Source organism: Mercenaria mercenaria, chromosome 6, assembly GCF_021730395.1.
Source record: "Mercenaria mercenaria strain notata chromosome 6, MADL_Memer_1, whole genome shotgun sequence".
NCBI lineage: Eukaryota > Metazoa > Mollusca > Bivalvia > Venerida > Veneridae > Mercenaria > Mercenaria mercenaria.
The window spans coordinates 47,976,140-47,990,017 of record NC_069366.1 but is presented as its reverse complement, the minus strand read 5'-3'; positions in this window follow the sequence as shown (position 1 = coordinate 47,990,017).

The following is a 13,878-nucleotide window of genomic DNA, read 5'->3' as shown; positions in this document are numbered from 1 at the left end:
ACTGTTTCCTTGATCTACGGAAGCATGGAGATCAATTAAGAAATTGTTTTTTGTTTTTTTCTTTGTTATATCTCGTGGCCACGAAATAACATTTTATGTTTTTCATTTTCTTCTTAGTTATAACTCGTGGCCACGAGATAAATTAAAATAAAAAAAATCCGACGTCCCCTCCATGCTTCCGTATTGATCTGTTGCATAGGGAGGTCGCAAACTGTAATGATATATTAGCCGTAAATATATTATCAATAAAATACATTTACAAGCATAAGCGGCAACACTATTACAAACACGTAATGAACACGTTTCCTTTATAGCAGCAACAACAGTAATATTGAAAATTTAATGCAGCAGTAGCAGCAACAGCAGCAGCAACAACAATAACAATTATAAAGGAGTATCCGCAACACCAATATACAGATAGACGTTAACGCAACAACTGCAACCTCACTACACCGGAAGACTTCCATGCAGCAGTCGGAACATCAATTCATATTAAGACGTTAATGTATCAGCCGCAACAACAGCAAAAGCACAAAGAGCTGCGGCAACTGCATCAGTACCGCCATCAGCAGCAGCAGCAGCAGCAACAGCAGCAGCAGTGTCAGCTCCAACGCCATATACATCACCAATAAAAACGATGCAAACAGGAGCATTATCATAAGGAAAGGACTGCGCCAAAAATGTTGGTAATCACTGATACCATACCAAGAGAAATATTCAAGTAATATAAATAACAGTATTGTTACACAAGCATCAGATCTAACACTAACTCATATCAAGCGTAGTACTAATGGCAACAAGGCATAACTTGATATTTGAACAAATGAGAACGGCAAGCTAAGACCGCTGCTCTATGTTGCAAAGTCAACAGCAGACAATACAATGACATTTATGAGGCATATAATCAAAAGAAAACAAAATGACAACATTAGCAATATACTAGTAATCATTAGAATAGTCAATAGTGATTTTGAAACAGTGGTAACATTTAAAATAAAGTAAGAAACGCATTAAATCGGTTTCACGATTTGAAAATTAACAAAAACAGAAAAGGCAATACCAACAGACCAGACACTGCAGTAAAGTAAAAATAATAAGAGCAGAAACGAAAGTAACAAAATATGCACGCGCACACAAGGAGAAACAATGTTATAAAGAAGAAATAGAATATATAAATGCAGAAAACCCCAGTTATTATACAAATGTGTTGTAACAAGTCGATGAGAAGCATTAAGCACAACAAATGCGAAAGAGAAAAAACTTTGTGAAAACGTTAGTCATCGCTTTTTAACAATGAAAGAGACACGTGATAGACATTTACTAAAACACGATGCCCTAGAAATTGTTCCAGATTTATGTATAATGGTAAGTAATGCTTTTATTTATAGTAAACGAGATAATTGTAATAAAAATTAACATCAAAGTGATTCAGGAAGTGTAGGCAGTATCTATATTTATAACTTGCTCTCTGAGGACATTCTCTCACGATAAAATTATACTGAAAAGAGAACGTAGTTAATACTAATAAAATATCAGTTTCTTGTACAGTAGACTCCGGTCAGTCTTACGTTAGAAGTAAACCGCACGCAAATAAACTCTCAGAGAACCTGGTACGTGTGATAAAGTAGTTTAGTTTAAGACCATTGTGTGCTTTATCTAATTCAAACGTTAATAATGTATTACTTTGTGAACACCCCTTGTAACAGGCACCACTAGTACACTCCATGATATGCACAAAGCTACTTGAAAAAATAACATGTTCAAAATACTCTGAACAAATAAATTATATTATCAAGCGTTCATGTTTTACGAACGTCTCACTTTAATAAAAAGCCTTTTCCCCGCTTAGGTTAGACATATTTCATTTCTTTGATTCATTAAATATGTGCCATAACAACAAAAAGAAATTGAGCATAAACAATATTATTTTACGGATGACCTCTTCTTATTTGATCATATCAAAAACAACCGATCTACGCCAAGTATTTTATTACCTCTGTGCCACAGCCACTAACACAGCTACTGAATCTTTTCCTTTTGAACATATCTTTTACTTGTTTACTCATATTATATATTTTGAAGAATTTGGTCTGTTTAACATGGAGCTCCTCTGCAGATTGCGAACCTTCCCCTTTAACAAGTTATACTATATTTTTTAGGTAATATATATGTATTACATATTAACAAATAAAACCTGTGAAAAAGATCTTTTAGAAGCACAGAACACAACTAAGCAACATGATAGCAGACTCGGTTTGATTGAGAATGTTCATGCGAGGTATTGACCCGTAATGCATCAAATCTAGTCGAAAGTGCATACAATTTATAATAAACTTGGACACTAATATTAAAAATCATCTAAATGTTTCTTTAAGATTTTACTTGGTTCTCTCCTCAAACCATTAAAATATACTTTCCAGCCGAGTACCCTACAAGCAATCATCTTATCTACGTATTCTTTGTAATACTTTTCTTGTTATTCAAGTAACAAACAAAAAGCCCAATTAACCCCTTAGAATGAGGTCAAAATTTTAAGAAATTTTAGGAACAGTGGAGGCCTAGTGTTATATATTAAAAATTCTATTAGTAAAGGAGTTAAAATCGTTAAAAATCACCATGATACTATAATTTGGTTGCGGCTTGATAAAAATTTCTTCAATACGAAAGTTGACATATACTTAGCAGGAATTTATATTTGGGTCGTAAATTCGCCAGCATACAACATGATAACAGATGATTTTTTGAACTGCTTCAATATGACATTCATGAATTTGAACCACGTGGTGACGTCATGATAGTTGGTGACTGGACTGCAAGGGCCGGAAATGAGGACAGAAGGGATTATATTGTTTATGATAGATCAGTGAAATTCATTGGCAATGATGACTAGTCCTAATAACCGATGGACCGTATATCAATGGACTCTGCGCACAACAATAACGGTATTAAGTAGAGAGATTTATGTAAATCTTGTTCGATGCGTAACGTTAATGGTAGACTTGGAAAAGACTTTTGTGTAGGCAATTATACCTATGCATGCCCTGCAGGGGCTAGTGTTATTGACTATTTAGTTGTGCACGAACGATGGTTTGGTACACTTGCGGACTTTTGCATTGGGCCTTTTTCCCATTTGTCTGATCATGTAGCTATCAACTTTTCGTTATATTGTAACAAAAATACATTGAATAATAATGATAAGTATGAAAGAAAGAGTATAAAGTGGAATAACGAATTACGTAATCAGTTTCGTAATTGTATCATTTCGAAGCTTGCAGATTTCAATGCTATAATATTAAATACTGATTTTAACAACAGAGCTGCATTAAATACTTGTGTTTCCGAGTTTACGAATACTTTGCTTAGTGTAGCAGACCCTTTATTTACTAAAAATGTAACAGTGTCTAATAGGCCTAAAGTATCGAATAAATTGAGCAAACAGGCTGATTGGTTCGATAATGACTGTCAGAATGCAAAAAAAATAATTATTTGGCTGCAGTCAGTCGATATAATTGTCATAAAACTGATGAAAATAGGTCTAATATGTGTACTTTAAAGGGCGTTTATAAGCGTCTTGTAAAAACTAAGAAAAGGCGTTATGAGTTTCAACGCATAAAAAGTATTGAACGTTTGAGACATAGCAAACCTAAAGATTTTTGGAAATTTTTCAAAAGTAATAAGAAATCATCAAGTAACAATATTTCGCTTGATGAGTTTTATAACTGTTTTTCGACATTGAATGATAATTTACCTAACTGTGTTAATAATGACGCTGAAACATTTTGTAATAATCACGATTTTAATGTTGATGATTGTATTTTCGAAGAGTTAAATGTTCCGAATACGGTATCAGAAATTATGAAGGTCTTACATACTCTTAAGAAAAATAAGTCTTTTGCTGGTGCTCAGTTACTAAATGAGTATTTTATTGAGACATCAGATATTTTAGCATCACATTTGGTTGATATTTTTAACGGTGTATTGAATTCAGGATTTTTCCTGATAGTTGGATGGAAGGCATAATTGTACCATTACATAAGAAAAACGATCCGGTATTAGCCAGTAACTATAGAGATATTACATTAGTTAGTTGTTTTTCGAAAATATTTACAGGTATCCTTAACCAAAGAATTAATAACTGGATTGAAAGTAATAATATACTTAGTGATGCTCAGTTTGGATTTAGAAAGGGTCGTTCGACTGTTGATGCCATTTTTGTATTAAATGCACTAATTCAAAAAGTTTTAAATAATAATGGCCGTCTTTCATGTGCTTTCATGTGCTTTTATTGATTTTCAGAAAGCTTTTGATAATATATATCGTAATGGATTGTGGTTCAAATTATATACACTAGGAATTGCTGGTAAAACTCTGCGTATTATTCGAGACATGTATTCTAAAGTTAAGTCCTGTATACGGGGGTGTAAGACGTATTCGGATTTTTTTTTAATGTTCATTGGGCTTAAAACAAGAGGAAGTAATTTCGCCCGTTCTTTTTTTCTCTTTTCCTAGAAGACATAGAGTTATCTTTGATTGACGATGTCGACAACGGCTTCAATTTAGATGAGTTTACTTTTATTTCATTGTTGTTCGCCGATGACATGGTCATTATTGGTAAGAATCCAGAGGATTTACAAAATCGTTTAAATTTGTCAAAGGAATATTGTGTAAACTGGGGTTTACAAGTTAACCCAGATAAAAGTAAAATAGTTGTTTTTAGAAAGCGTGGGCCAGTTAGACGTAATGAAGTTTAATTATACTGGTACATGTCTATCAAATCAAGAAACACTTGCTGGAAAGGGTCTTAAAGCTATGAACGTTCTACTAAACAATATTAGTAAATTATCTCTTAAACCTGGTACTGTTTTGCAATTATTTGACTCATTTATTACGTCAACATTATGTTATGCCAGTGAGATATGGGGCTTTGGTAAATCAAAATCAATTGAAAGAATTCATATGAAATTTTGTAAATTGCTTCTTCATGTTAAGACATCTACTTGTAATTATGGTATTTATAGCGAACTGGGCAGATACCCATTATATGTAATCAGATATGTGCGTATTATAAAATACTGGTTGAAGGTTGTTAAGTCTGATAATATTTTTATACAAAGTTTATATCATTCTTTAGTAAGTGATATTGAAATGGGTAGAACGAATTGGACATCTAACGTTAAACAATTATTGAATAGTTACGGGTTTTCGTATGTATGGATTAATCCAGATATTGTGGATCTTAATACGTTCCATATTGTATTCAAGAATAGAGTGATTGAAAACTTTGTACAAAATTGTTACAATGGTATTAACAATAGCAGATGCTTATGTTCATATAAGTTGTTTAAAACCACATTTGGATTTGAAAGCTATTTAGATTTCTTATCGCCTAAACTTAGAATTGCATTTTCTCGTCTTCGCCTTTCATCGCATCAATTAAGAATCGAATCTGGCCGTTATGGCGCTAACAGGGTTGATCATAACCTATGATATTGTTTATTGTGTATTCTAACACGACCAGCAAATAACCTACATACACGTAGAGCAAAATCTATCTCGGGTTATTCTGCAATAAACCACTCGCGTGCAATGACGTCATCCGATCCAGGCGCGTAGCACGGTCGTAAAAAGTAGTTACCATTTTTCTAACACTTTTGATACTAGTTTGTCGTGTTAGAATCGAAAAAATAAGTTCCCAAGTCTGATTTATTGTAGAATAACCCGAGTTTTTCGTTCTTATGCGAAACAATATATCATTCAGGCCTACGGCCTTCGTGATATATTCTTACGCATAAGAATTAACTCAAAACTCGGGTTATTCTACGATAAACCACGTTTGGGAACTTATTATTTCTTAAATAGACGCGATATAAGATGAATACCATTTTATTCTTAAATGTCCAGTATATGGCACTATTAAGAAATTGTATATCAAGCCATATTATTATCGTCGACCTAGTGTATACAAATTTACTCAAATAATGCATAATACTCAACGTTCAGTTTTGTTGAAGTTTAGTAAATTTATTTATAATGCATTCATATTACGAAACGGTCTTTCTGTAGCTATACAGTAGGAGTTTAATATAATATGCTATTGACATTACCTTCATGTTTACAAACATCATGATCTACTGATGTATATAGTTTTATTTATATCTGTAGCCGGGCTATGGCTACTTTGTCATGCAATCGCACCAGTGCTGCATATAACCACTTATTAATAAGATACCTCTCTTTTGTCATACTGCGGCATATTTTAGCACTTTTTAGTTATTTACACTATTCGTAATTCTTCATGCCTTGTTTTTCTTTTCTACAAGGCATGTTTAGGTATTATGTATCCGTGCTTGTTCTCCGTTTGTCGCACGCGTCTGGTCATCATTACATTTTCGTTTTGGTAAGGCCCATCGCATTTCTATATTTTCTTTCTTAGTTATTTTATATGTGAGTACCTATTAGTATCGTAAATCATTATCACTCGATATACTATTGCATTTATATTCTGTATTATACTCGGCAATTTTATCAGCATAGCACCGATAATGATAGGCACTTATTTTGTCTTCATTATTTCACTGGTGACTTATCTAGGTGAATATCAATGCTAGTACTGTACCCATACATACCCATAGCTCCGACAACAAAAATGTTCCATCTGCTTTGCATCTGCATTTTTCATATATTGTATACTTCAAGTAAATATCACATGTTATGGTTGCTATTTTAGTTCACCCTCTGTAAGCACATGCATTTATTTCACTATCTGATTTTGTTCACCGTTCTTAGTGACACATAAATATACTCTATACTGATGCTATGTAACGAGAAACATTATATTGTTTAAGTTACTGGAAATAAAGAATATGTTCTTTTCTGTTTAATAATTTTAAATAAATAATGAAACATTTTACAATTAAATCAAGCTTCGTTTACTTGGGCACAAATAAAGGAATGTAAATTTAAGATGTATATACAATAATGCTATCATAACAGTACTTTGATATACAATACTGTATTCGGCTTTTGGATTTTGTCAAGCCTGGAGCCCACAAGGCACTTGCATCGAGTGTGAACGGGTCTAGCAAAATCTACGATAGTCCAATGCATCATTGCTGATAAAGGTTCTGTTTTAAAGACTCTTTTATTATATACACACACAATTCTACTGTTATATTAGTCAATAGTTTAGACAAATATTGCCGAAAACTTGTTTGAAACGGTGACTTTTTTGACAAGTAGTCCCACCATTTAATAAATTTTTCCGTATCCGTAGGGAGTGACAGGCTGCATTTCAGACCGAAAATTCGTAGGTATATAATAAAAATATATTACATAAAAATAATTACCAACGGCTCAATTTTATTGTTGTGTAATTTCCCGATTACAAACTGTCTTTTGCTCCAGTGTTATATCAGGTTTGAAAAATTGTAAATTATGACTTATTTAAAGCAGATTTCTTGTAACGCAGTCTTAACTACCTGACATTGCTTTCTTAAATGAATTTGTTAATCAATATTCCATCTTTATAAAACATAGTAATTGTATCATTTAATCACTTAATTACTGTCGCACACGACGTTTTTCTTTGATTCAATATTTGAAAAACAGATGAAAATGTATGGAATATTTTACACGACCTCGATTTACTTTCTAACATTACTTATAAGGCATTAAATCACTTGTCATGTCATCATAATAGATCTGGGTCTAACACAATCGAGAGCAAAATAGGTAGTTTGAAAGAAATATGTAGGTGAGTAGTTAATAAATTCAGTTAATCATTATCTTCATAAGAAAATGTAATGCATCTGTCATATTTTCATAAAAAATATCAATCATTGCTCGATTTTGCATTTGATACATATCTAGGCTTACTTTCCCGTACGCCTGACCGTTTATTGCCACTCGCAACAAAGGTGCAAGGGCAACTTTGTCCATCACTCGCTTCATCTTTTTTTTTAATTTCGTAACGGCTTTGGGTGGTGCTAATACAAGTGCATTGATAGTTTTCATTCTCTTTCATGAAATAGTAATAATAAGGAATGCTACCATTTTAGCATATAGTGTCTTTTCATATTATTTTGGCACTATTAGGTGCCTTTGCTGCTAACAGTCGCAATCTAGTTTCAGTGTCCGACAAATTTATAATTTTACTGGTAGCCCACTGGGCTACCAGATTTTTTTTCTGGTAGCCAAGCATTTTCTTGTAGTTGCCCAGAAAATTAACCATGAAAGTACTAACTTGCTCTATCCGTACCCGACTTACTGAGATGTGAGAATAAGATTGGTCTTTAACAATATTTTGTTAATAACAGAAATCTAAAAACACAAAGATAAACATTTCATTCTCTTTAATCATAATATAGAAGTACAAGTTGAAGTTAATACAACATCTTATCAAAGAAACATTTTCACACAAGTATCTCTTAGTTTACAACTTAAAAGTCTTAAAATATTAAAATTGTAAATTTCTGTCAGTATTGAGATCAACTTGAGTATTTATACTTTCTATACCGGTAATCACAAATAATATTAGATGTTCACAAAATTTATTTAAATTGCAAGTCACTGTCAATATTCACAGGTGGCAGTATCATTTATTGGTCACCCCTTCCCCACCCTAAGACCCCTGATACAACCCGGAAAAAATTCTGACATTCTCAGGTGTTCCTTAATATCCCCACCCTACAAGACCCCTGATACAACCCTGCATTTTTTTTTCAACTATCAAACTACTGTTTTGATAGTTGAATTTTTTTTCAGGATTGTATCAGGGGTCTTGTAGGGTTGGAATATTAAGGAACAACTGAGAATGTCGGAATTTTTTTCAGGGTGGTATCAGGGGTCTTAGGGTGGGGAAGAGGTGACCAATCAATGATACTGCCACCTGTGTCAATATTAAGATCAACTTGAGTACTTTTTAAAACTTATGTAGTCGTTTTAACTTTGGATTGAAAGGCACTATAGCGATGCATGGTTTAAGGTCTTTCATATAATCAAACTGTACTAGTTGGTGGATATTTGAATAAACACCTATTAATTTTTTTCGAGAAGTTTAAGTTGTTTCAAATTCTGAATTTTAAGTTGAAATAAAAGTAAATAAGAAACGGTTTTATCATTCACAAATCGAAACCTACCACTGCTCTAAGTAAACAAAAACACAACCTACGTCAAGAATGAAGGTAAACATTGTCCTTCAGATCACGACAAAATCTTTTTGTGTATTAGCTTGGAAATCTTTCAAGCTTTACGTATGTTTTATTGCTTTCGAGTAATTAGTTAACCTTTTCGTTGTGACTTAGTTTTCGCGTGTAGAATATCTATATATCACGTCTAGACCACATTTTAACGGACCTTGTCACGAAGTGTTGCCATTCAGCTTTAATAAATTCTCCGAAGGATAAGCAATTTGTCCTTAATGTAATTGCATCAGTATTGTTGTGTTGTTTTGGTTATAACAGCATGCAAAGATGTGTTTGTTGTTTACATCTTTTCCTAAATTATCATTACAATTAATGCATTAAGTTTGAAATATCGTAATCTTATTGACTAACTACACAGGTGAGTAAAAACAACAACAAGACAAAAGTCACACAGTAAATGCCAAAATGGGAACCTGTGACATCGAGGCTTTGAATAGTGAAGACGCTATCTGACCATTTTCTGTTCAAAGAAAGTTAACTAAACTATTATTTTCGTGCAGGTGCAAAATTAATAATGATATCACACCTTGCGGTAAAATTTGCCAGACCCGTCTTATACAGGGTATGGGTCAGATTGTATATATTAGAGCAAAACCCCATTTAATATACAGAAATATATGCTGAAGGCGAGTAAGCCATTAAATGTCAAATGGTTAAAATGATAATCGTATGGAATTCAGTCGAAAAGTATGGACACAAATCGAAATAAATCATGATTTATATAGACCATTGTGAAATTATGTAGGTGGGGTCCCTTAAATGATAAAATATTAAATAAATTTATTTAATCACAAGGTCAACGTGGTTTATTTATTTATGTGAGATTTCTGACGTGATAATTAAAAGCTTGATATAATGTTGACTGTATTTATCAAGGCCAAAGCATACAACTAAACCACGTCCTGACATTGTGATTAAATAAGTTTATTTTTTATTTCAGTTTCCATATGTAGATATAAACATAGGCGCTTACGATTACACAACTATTGAAATATCTGAGAAACGATTTGGGTACTGTTTGCAGAGCCACATTTTATAAATATATATCAAGTTTTACTTTCCAACCATATTTAGACATTTAAACCTAAGAAAATTTCGTACCAGTTTAACAAAGTTAAGAGTTTCGTCACATGGGCTCGCTATTGAAACTGGTCGATGGTCCAAACCTGTAAGCACGCCGTTGATTGAAAGAAAATGCAGTGCTTGCAATATTTTAGAAGACGAATATCATTTTATGCTAGAATGTAAAATATTTAATGTTTTACGAAAGAGATATATACCTATGTACTATTGGAAACGCCCAAATATGCAGAAACTTGTAGACTTGCTCAACAATGATAATGAACATACCATAAAAAAGCTGGGAAACTATATTTGCAAGGCATTTAGCCTAAGAAGCAGTATATTATATAATAACGAATAATTTGAATTTTACATCAAATAAAAATATAATCGTAATCAATTATTACATTATATTGAAATGTCAAACATTTTACATTGATATAAAGTAATGATTCCTTGCTAGGTCTTATGTCATATAATAAGACCAAGTATATGGGAATATTTTTTATAATGGTAGAGTCTCTATATTTTGAAATATGTCTACTTCAGGATGTATATATGTATTTTGTTACTACGTATATTATCACCATAGCTTGACCTTGCTGCAAACTTTTCGATTTTCGAACAAGGTCAAGCGAAAATGGATAATTTTCCATATATTGTTCTTGTTCCCACTTATTAGTTAATAATGTTTCGTTGTTTGTAATCATCTATGTATATTTGATGCATACTTTTCGTTTAAACTAGTCTATGAACTTCTAAAAATGTGACTAGGTTAGATTAAATACAATAACATGTTGTAATCGTAAAGAAAGATATAACTTGCATGTGATAATGTTGACCGTTTATTATCTTACATCAGCTAGAAACATATATTTCTGGTCAGTTATACTCACTTGTAAAGAACTTTATAACACAAGAACTTGTATTTATAGTACATACGATGTATTTGTGTTAATTTGTTGACCCCGTTTTTGTAGAACACATGTCTAAAAGTGATAATTTAATCATATATTCACATGTTATGTTATATATGTTATGATGCTTTTCGATTATATCTTATTTACTGTATCGCCATATTTGTATATATGCTTTGTTATTCCTCATGGGTCTCTGACCTTCTGGAAGAAATGAAATAAACTTGTCAAACTTGTCATGTTTGATGTGATTGACCTGTTTCGAAAAATGCAAATATAATACCGTATAACTGGTTATTTTTACGGCTGCAAATGTCTGTTTTTACCTCCAGATTAATTTTTTAAATGATTGAGTTTTATATTTGTTTTTTTTTATTAAAGAACTGTTATATTTGGCGAATTCTGTGACTTCTAGAATGATTAAGTATTAATTTCATTATCTGTCATATTAGGATTCCATAAACTGAAAGCTCAAGTGATACAACAAGAATAGTCGAACGATGTTTATAGACTACGTTGTATTCCTTTTTTTTAAATTAAATAATTAACAAAATATCATTAAACGGACTAATTTCTCCATCAAATTAAGCTAATGACATTGCCTGGCACAATGTAATGTTCTTAAGTATCACTAGAAACGCAACCTCAAAGGAAAATATCTCCATTACACTTCATCTAGACAAGGCGGGGGAGTATTTAGAATTTCTTTTGAAATATCAGACAGGGACAATATTGCGTGTCTTGAAATGGAGAACCTTAATTACATTAATTATCTAGAGTGTATTTAAACTTGTTGACATACAATATGGTGGCACAAAATGTCACTGAAATTCCAAGCAAATTTAGAACACTTTGGAAAATGATCATAAAATAGAATTAGTTAAGAAAAAAAAAGATCTCCAACAAACTTTAGTGAACATTCTTAAGTCACTGAAATCGTGTCATCCTTTATTGTATTCTTGCTGAGTAATTGACGTTTAATTCAAATAAAATCCTAGCATAAAGGCGAGAGTAAAAACGCTGTTGATTGAGAGCAAATGGAAAATTCAAGTAACTAGTTGAATGTCATGTGTATAAGCGTAAAAAGTAAACATACGTTACGTGGTAATTTTGAAATAACACCTATTATGGAAATATTCTAAAATATCACTAGTCACAGTTCTAATTAGCCTACAACTACTCGTTAATAAGGCCGTGGGAGTCACTTGTATCTCTTTCGTTTCAAATATCGAGAAAGAATCTATGACTTGTGTTTACTAAGTAACAGAATGGCATTTATTAAATAGCGTGAATCTGAAGTTGTTGACATGACATCTGATGTAGAAAATGTACATTATGTCAAAGTAATATTAGAGACGACTACCACTATTTATTAGAATGTTCCTTTTCTCGTGCTAGAAAAAAAAATAAATCGAAATTTTAACAGACCAAATATATCAAAATTATGCTTAAGATATGCTAATGAATATGAACTGTAGTGGATTAGAATATAAGAAATATTGTTTGTTTGTTAAAACTATCATCTTATCATTTAAAAATTGAAATGTGTTTAACATAAGGATATTCTCCTGCATAAATGTAGAAATTCTATTATCATCATTATGTTTGATTGTGACCTCGTTTGATATGTTGTATTGAATATATATAACTTCATGTTGTCATTTATATGACCTGAGTGAAATAAATAAAGTTGAAAGTTGTCATTGAAAGTCGGTGCAAAGTTAACAAACATATGAGCCGCGCTATGAGAAAACCAATATGGTGCGTTTGCGACCAGCATAGATCCAGACCAGCTTGTGCATCCGCGCAGTCTGGTCAGGATCCATGCTGTTCGCTTTCAAAGCTTATTGCAATTAGAGAAACCATTAGCGAACAGCATGGATCCTGACCAGACTGCGCGGATGCGCAGGCTGGTCTGGATCCATGCTGATCACAAACACACTATGTTGGTTTTCTCATGGTGCGGCTCATATAATTTGCAGTGTTATGACAGTACTACGCAAAAGTCACTAGTAATATTGCGTAGTAATATGTGTCATAAATTTATCGTGAATTAAAAGTTCGCTTTACTTCATTTGCAGTGAGCTGGTATTCATGAAACCATGGTATGACCTGTATTTTGCTTTTTGACATAAGATACACATACTTTAGTTTGCTTTTAAAAGTATTTTCTCCACTATTCAGATTTAACGTACAGCAATATAATCCTTAACTATAACATCTTTATTATTTGACGCAGACGCATGCATGTCGAGACGGCAGAGTTCTCCAAATACTGAAAAGTTATTACCGCCTGGAGAAGGGACAAACCAAAATTGACAAAATTTTAAAAAGTCTGCAATAGGGTCCCTCAATAAACCTTCAACAGACAAAACTGATGGACCTGTAATCATTTAAACGATCTCTGATCACGAATTCATCACATAACGTCAAAATATGAAATATTATTGCTCTTAATAAAACTGTTAAATGACAGAACCGATTGCCGTGTAATCATTTAAACGATCTCTGATCACGAATTCATCACATAACGTCAAAATATGAAATATTATTGCTCTTAATAAAACTGTTAAATGACAGAACCGATCGCCGTGTAATCATTTAAACGATCTCTGATCACGAATTCATCACATAACGTCAAAATATGAAATATTATTGATCTTAATAAAACTGTTAAATGACAGAACCGATTGCCA